Genomic DNA, 8,660 nt, shown 5'->3' with positions numbered 1-8,660 from the left:
ATCACCTATGTAGTGGTATTTGACTTTTCATAAAGCTATAACCAAATTGGGTTCTGAAACAAATAATTTAGACCACTGTGTATATGCCAAGAAAAGTATGAGTAAATTTATAATTTTAACATTATGTTAAAATGACATAGAAATGATAAATAAAACTAAGACTTTGACTTCTCAATTTGAGATGAAAGATATGGGTGAAGCATCATATATCCTTAGAATTAAAATTTGAAGAGATGGAAAATTTAGATTATTAAACTTAAGTAAAAAAAATACCTTGACCACATCTTTAAAAAAAATAGAATGGAGAGTATCAAGGCAAAGTCTACTCTTGTAATTAAAGGTTTGAGATTGAGCAAAACTGATTTCCCAAAGGATGAACAAGAAAAATTAAGTGTTTCCTATGCACATACAATTGAAATCCTAATGTATGTTATGTGATGCGCTATGTATGATTTAAGCTTTGCAGTGAGTATAGTAAGTATAAAATAGAGCAATCCTAAAAAATTTCATTAGAAAGCTGTGAAAAATATTTTCTAAATGAAACAAAAGAAAAGTTATGCTATGAAGCAGATGAGCTAAAGTTTATGGGTTATTTAAATGCAAATTTTGCTGGTGATAAAGATGAAAAAAAAACTACTTTTGGCTGTGTTTATTTTAAGAGGTGGAGCAATTGTACGGTCATACAAAAAATAAGGGTGTGTGATACAACATGCTCAGAAAGTTGAACATATAACCTCTAACATGGTTGTCATATTTAGTATTTGGATAAGTCACTTCTAGAATGATTTGAAATTTGATATTCCAAGACATTCAATTCAAATTTATTGTGATAACAAAGGTGACATATTTCTAATTCATACCAGATAACTCTAAAAGTAAACATATTAAGATCAAATATCAATATGTGCATGACACGATTATGAAGAATGAAATATTAGTGAATTATGTTTCATCAAGTGACATGGTAGCTGATCACGAAGAAAGTTTTCTCTACGCATATGAGTCAAATAAAACTCCGGTAATTTATATATTAAAATGGTGTTTGTATATAACCTATAAAAAATGTGTGAATAGTATACAATGCAAGAAAGTATACTAATGCAAAACCCAAAAGTGAGAGCAAGCATGATAACGCAAGTTGCTCTTTATGGCCAAGTGAAAGATATTGGAATTAAGTGGTCATAAGGCAACCATTAGAGAGAGGTTACCTCCAATGATTGCATATCTCCCAAGAGTCATGTAGAGGTAATGTTACATATCAATAAAAAACATGAACATAAACTAAAATAAAAAATTATAATAGAAGTTAATATACAATTACATGCACTCTTAAACCCTTGGAGTTGAAGGGGCACTTATTCATTGGACATGTCTCAATCCAACCCCCCCCCCCCCCTTTAAGTTCACAAAAAAGGCCTTTGGGACTAGTTTTACATGGTATGAAAATTCTTACTAGAATTCAAAAATTCCAGCGTACCGAATTTGAAGGCAAGAGACTGTGAACAGAAATCTGCCCATGGTGATTTATTGTGTAATTGTGCATGCCCATCCACTTGGGTTCACCCATTTCAGCGTGTCTTGTAGTTCTTATATTTTGTGTGAAAATGACAATGAATAAGCATTACATCTTTGGTGGTGCCCATTTTTTTCAGAATGTATTCACCACATCCTGTCCTAAAATCTTGCTCCAAGTCTACTCAATATCTGGATTCAGGCAACTGATTATTGGCCCACCTTCTTTCAAGGCTTCGCTGAAATGGCTTAAAGTTTGGAGGTGAACGATCATCTCGGCCCTGGTGGCGCATTTGTTAAGAGCGGAATAACAGGGTATTTGGCAACCGGATGTCGAAGCGATTCTCTTTTCCATTCAGAATGACGTCTTGCTGCAATTTTGATCTGGTCTAAATCTGACCTTGCTTGGATTTACCCGTAAAACCCGACAGTGGATGAAGCCTTGTCATCTTCCATTTATTCTCTTTAATAAATTTTCATTATTCATGTCTAAAAAAAAGACAAATTAACCATTCATAAATACATCATCATTTTGTATGATTCCATTGTTTCCCTGAGCAATTGTCCTGCTACCAAGGATGATAGTTGTCACCTTTCCATCCAATTCAAAAATGATTGAATGCCAACACCACGCTTTTGTTTATGCATGCATATGATTAGTTAATACAACAACAACAACAACTACGCCTTCATCCCAAAACAATTGGGGTCGGCGATATGAACCAAAAAAGAAAATCATTCTGGGTCCTCCACATGAATACTTCTCCTCCAATCATTTCTATCCAATGCCATGTCTTCGGTGAGGTTCAAAGCCTTCATATCCTTTCCTATCATCTCCATCCAAGTCTTCTTAGGCCTACCTTGCCCTCTTTTGACTAATATATTTTTCCATTTGTCCATCCTTCTAACTGGAGCATCATTAGGCCTTTGTCAAATATGTCCAAACCATCGTAAACGATTTTCTCTCATATTATTTTCAATGGATGCAACGCCTACCTTCTTACGTATCTCCTCGTTTCGAATCTTATCTTTTATTGTATTTTCACACATCCATTGAAGTATACGCATCTCAGCTACACTCATTTTTTGAATATGATGTCTCTTGGCAGCCCAGCATTCCGTACCATATAATAAAGTGGGCCTAATTGTCGTGCTATAAAACTTTCCCTTCAACCGCAATGGCATTCTATGATCGCACACCACTTCAGTTGCACTTTTCCATTTCATCCACCCAACCTTTATCCTATGGTTTACATCTCCATCAATTTCTCTATCATTTTGAATGATAGATCCAAAATATTTGAAACAGTCATCCACCGATATTTCTTGCTCGCCAAGCTTCACTACACTCTCATCACTACTGCGTTGCTTACTAAACCGACATTCCATATATTTTGTCTTACTCTTACTCAACTTAAAACCTCTTGCTTCCAATGTCTGTCTTCATAATTCTAAATTAGCATTAACCTCAGCTCTAGACTCATCAATCAAAACAATATCATCAGCAAACAACATACACCACGGCACATTTTCTTGAATTGATTTCGTAAGCTCATTCATCATTATGACAAATAGGAAAGGGTTTAATGTAGATCCTTGATGTAACCCAACTGTTATAGGAAAATTGTTTGTCACCCCTCCACAAGTGTGGACATTGGTTACCACTCCTTCATACATATCTTTAATTATACTAATGTACTTGAGAGAAACACCTTTCTTCATCATTGTCCACCAGATAACATCCCTAGGTACTCTATCGTATGCCTTCTCTAAATCAATAAAAACTATATGCAAATCTTTGTTCCTCTCTCTATATCTCTCAATAACTTGTCTAAGAAGATGTATAGCTTTCATAGTTGATCTTCCAGGCATAAAACCAAATTGATTCTCCGATATCATGACAACCTTCCTCAACTTATGTTCAATCACCCTCTCCCAAAGTTTCATAGTATGACTCATGAGTTATATACCATGATAGTTTGTGCAATCATGTATGTCACCTTTATTCTTATATAGAGGCACCAAAGTACTCTTCCTTCACTCCTTAGGCATCTTATTTGTCCGCCAAATCTTGTTAAAAAGATTTGTCAACCATTCTAAACCATTCTCACCCAAGCATCTCCAAGCCTCGATAGGTATACCATCTGGTCCAACTGACTTTCTTGATTTCATTTTCTTTAAAGCCTCTGCAATTTCTTTCTTTTGAATCTTGTGCATGAAATTATGATTCATCTCATGAGAAGGAATGGAGAAGTTTCCAAGATTCTGAGCATGACTTCCATTAAAAAGCTTATCAAAATAATCTTTTTATCTCTCCTTAATCTCCTCATCTTTGACTAAAACCCTTTGAATTTCATCTTTGATGCATCTAACCATACCCAGATCCCTCGATTTTCTATCTCTCATCTTTGCAAGTCTATAAATATCTTTCTCTCCCTCTTTGGTATCCAACTTGTCATAAACCTCCTTATATACCTTATCCCTCGTGTTTCAAACTACTTTCTTAGCTTCCTTCTTTGCTATCATATACTTTTCTAAATTCTCATTATCATGACTTTTACTTAGATTTCTATAACACTCTCTTTTAACCTTAATAGCTAATTTTACATCCTTGTTCCACCATGATGTGTCCTTACCTAGCAGTGCACCGCCTTTAGACTCACCCAATACCTCCTAAGCCACCCTTCTCATGCAACCCGCTATCTTATTCCACATTGATTCTGAATCCTCCTTGAGACACCAATCAGCTTCCTTAACTACCTGCTCTATAAACATTTCTTGTTTAGCTCCTTTCAGTGCCTACCACTTAATTTTAGGATCTATCTTATGTCTATCCCTTTTGCGGCATTTTCAAATTTTAAGATCTAAAATTAAGACTCTATGTTGTGTAGCTACACTTTCTCCTGGTATAACCTTGCAATTGATGCAACAACCCCTATCTCTCCTTTTAAGTAGGAAAAAATCTATTTAACTCGTATTAACCCCACTTTTAAATGTTACTAGGTGAGACTCCCTCTTCCTAAACCAAGTGTTGGCTAAGATCATATCATAGGACAAACCAAAATATAAAATCTATTCTCCACTTCCGTTTCTTTCTCCTATACCATAGCCTCCATGGATACTCTCAAATCCATCCCTACTAATGCCTACATATCCATTAAGGTCACCGTCGATGAAAATCATATCTCCATGAGATATCCCTTGTACTACTCCGTCTAAATCTTCCCAAAATTGACGCTTAATGGAATCATCTAAACCTACTTGAGGTGCATAAACACTAATAATATTAATGATATCCGTACCTAATACTAATTTAATAAGTAAAATCCTATCACCCTTCCTACGGACCTCAACTACATTATCTATAAACTCACGACTAATAACAATCCCTACTCCATTCCTATTCCAATTTATTCCTGTATACCAAATCTTATATCCTCAAGGGTCTATCACTTTTGCCTTCTCGCCTATTCATTTGGTCTCTTGTAAACATAAAATATCAATCTTTCTCCTATACATAACATCTACTAACTCTACCAACTTACCAGTTAAAGACCCTATGTTCCAAGTGGCTAACCTAATTTTATGGTCTTGAACTATCGTCTTTACCTTCACCCGTCCAATAAAGTGAAGGAAACCTTGCCTATTTGACACCACACTCGAGCACCGGTGTGACTCGGCGCTCCTGGGCGATGATCTAGCAACCCTTGGCCATTTATCACTGCCTCCCGGCCTATAGAGTACACCGCGTCGCTCAGTAGGGAATGCCCCAACAAAATTCTCATATTGATTCATATTCAAAGGGTGTGACTAAGTTTTTATGTTGGTTGTCACTGGCCTACCGCAACCCTCCCCCTATATTAGGGCTTGGGACCGAACAGAAAGAGAAAAAGGAATTACACAAAAAAAAACCCTCGATGATGAATCATAACCAAAACAGAAATGCAACACAATGATCAAATCAGATAAATCCTATTTGTGTGAGGAAAGCATACCTGGAGGCCTCAACAGTGCCTGGAAATCGAAGATCGTGTAGGGTTCTCCGACGAACAGTGGTCGATGTTTCCTGAAAAAAAAAACATAGAAAGGAACCACCATGCAGAAAAATGCCCCAATCGTGAGGGAAGAGGCTGAAAACCACCGTGCAAGAAAAGCCCCAATCTTGAGGGAAGGAAGATGCCTCTTTCTAACCCTCCAATCGTGAGGGAATAGGCCGGAAACCATCATGCAGGAAAAGCTCCAAATCGTGGGGGAAGAGGCTGGAACCCACCATGCAGGAAAAGCCCCAATCGTGAGGGAAGAGGCCTCTTTCTGATCTGCCAGGCCCCAGGCCCCAGTATAGATGGGAAAATCAAGCAAACTCTAGGACGAGAGACCTACTTCTTGAGACGCCAACGACGTCGTTGGTTCTCCGACGAGGGTTGTCGGCGAGTGTCGAACGAGGTGTTGCCGAAAGATGTCGCAGGGGGAGACACTGGCGCGGGGGGTCGGCGAATCGAGGGAGATGGGGGCGAGGGGGGGAGGGGGTCGCCGAAAGATGTCGTAGGGGGGGGGGGGGGACACTGGCGCAGGAGGTACCTGGAAGGTGGCTGGTGCTGGGTGGGCTCTGACGAGGGTCCTGCCGTGCCAGTGGGTCGAGGTCAAGCGAGGAGAGGGAAGAGCGATGTCTTAAAACAGTAACGGAAGAAGCAACTACTAAATCTCTTCAAAAATACATTGCTTGCCATTCTCAAAGAAACAGGTAGGAAGTCATATGATTAGTTAATGCAAATCAATAATTTCTTTTGGTCATTTTAACTCTGAAGATATTCTCCACCTGGGGGGCAGGCCTCAGCTGAGGGTTTCTCATCGTCAAAAAAAAATGAAAATATTATGCTGGTAAGCTCTCGTAAACTCTGCCCACAAGGGCTCCGCACATCTGATAGGAGCGACTTGTGGATGTCACTCACTAAGCAAAGTTGACGGGGCGTCACAAGTTCAAACCCCACAAGTGAACCCTTGCCGCAAGGTCAAAATTGAGTGTACTCCTCGGTGGGCAAGGGAGACCCCCGGAGGCCAGCCAATGTGTAGTTGGTTGGGGGCTGTGTTGTTTCCTTTGCATTATCCAAAACAAAAGTTCTCATAAACTGTTACAGAGATCACTTAATCTATAATGGCACATTTGAATACCCATGATCTCCTCCCTTGAGTAAGGATGGCAGTGGACTTAGGGGAAACGGGACCCCACCCGGCCTCACACCATTTGGACAGGGGATGCAGGACATGAAACGGGGATGGAGGTTAAAATCAAAACCCATGCCCCGTGCCGCCCTATCTTCAATCCTCTTTAGGGATGACAATGGATCGAGGGGAAACAGGGTCCCGCCCCGCCTCGCCCAGTTTGGATGGGAGATGGAGGACATGAAACAAGGATAGAGGCAGGGATGGAGGTTAAAATCAAAACCCGTGGGGGGATGGAGGGCAGGATTTTGAGAAAAGGGGGCGCCCTGGTCCACTGCCATCCCTACCTTTGAGGTCGGATCTAGGGTGAAGCATGTACTTCTGGCCCAACATGGAGGGGTGCCAGCCAGAGATCCTCGGATATGATATCACAACCTCAGATCCCAAGGATCCATGATTATCTCGGGCATGAGATCGGAGTAATTTCCCTAGAGATCCTCGGATCTCTTGGCCCTGAGTAGGATCGAAAATGGGGCTCACATTAGATCCGACCCTCGAGCAAAGGAGCATCAGAGATCCCTAGAACCACAACAATCTCAGGTTTTCTGGTCCAACCAAAATTTCAGAGATCCAAGATCGTAGGGTCTCATATTCATTGCATCAGATCTGAGTTTCAAGGCAATTTGAACACTTCGCAATCGAATCATGAGCTGTCACTTTTTTTTTTTTTAGGATAAGAGCTGAGACTTGATTTACATAACATAATCAACAAGCCCTGATAGCCACAGTGGCGACCCAAACCGACTATTTAACTTAAGAACTTGAATAACTGTAGAACAAGGTCCCTTTGTTCCTATACCACAAAAATTTCCGCTCTCATTAGCCCTCTAGGGGCTGAATGGAACAATACAGATCCAGAAAAAAAAAATATTGATAACAAGATGAGAACCTCTAAAAGGAAGGAACAAAGAGGCAGAAAGGAGAGCCCACAGTAGGCCATGCCTTCAGTCATATTGGGTCACATGGCACACGCTTATAAAACAATTAGTATGGCATAGGTGGTCTGCATAACACTTGGGCATTTGGGTATGGCCCATAATGAATGCACCAAAGTGCTATGGGCCCCACGATTTCCAACGTTCACAATCATAGAGGAGAGGTCCATCTACAACCACTTCCTAAAACAAAAAGATTTACCATATGCAATTCTACATGCAATTATGAACAAGTTGAATGAACCTAACAGAAGGTATTCAAGTTTGGCTCACTTGAGGCAACCTCAAGCTTAAGCCAAGCCTGAGTTGCACGAGCAAAGCTCAAGCTGGCTCATTGATGAAAAATAACACTTTTTTTAAAGTTGAAAATAGTAGAAATTTGACCCTAATCAAGCTCAAATTAACAAAATAGATTCATTGTTTTAAAGCTGCGTGTAATTATAGGATTTGTGCCCTAAACTTATTGCTTGCCAAACAAATACTTCAACCAAATCCCAGCAACAGGATTTAACCCCCGGAGTGTCGATCTAAGATCTACCGGCTATCGGGGCTGGGTTTTTCCGTGTGACAAATAAAAAAATGATATAAAATATATTTATTATGAGCCTATAAAAGTCAAATCAGGCCAACCTGAAAACTCATTGTTCATCCTCGGCATGCCAAGCCTAGTTCATAAGTTTGAATGAGCCGAACACGAGCTAAGCCACGAATAGCCCTTTCCCAGCTCTGCTTGCAGTTTATGGGTCTAGCAAGATACCCACATATATCAGGCTTAGACAAGCAAACCAATGTTCTCACATATACTCACAGTCATGTTGGCAAACATTTAAAACAGCAAAATAATGGCAACCAAATTCTCCTGAGAAACAAATAATTTTTATATTTCTCATATGTTTGTCAGCAAATTATTGGCAAAAATAAATAAAACAAAAGATATTTTAGGAATAAATAGAAAATAAAAAATATAGAGAGAATTTAAAAAGTACTGTTTCT

Source organism: Nuphar pumila, chromosome 7, assembly GCF_984573655.1.
Source record: "Nuphar pumila chromosome 7, dmNupPumi1.hap1.1, whole genome shotgun sequence".
NCBI lineage: Eukaryota > Viridiplantae > Streptophyta > Magnoliopsida > Nymphaeales > Nymphaeaceae > Nuphar > Nuphar pumila.
Note: the sequence above shows the minus strand (reverse complement) of the source record.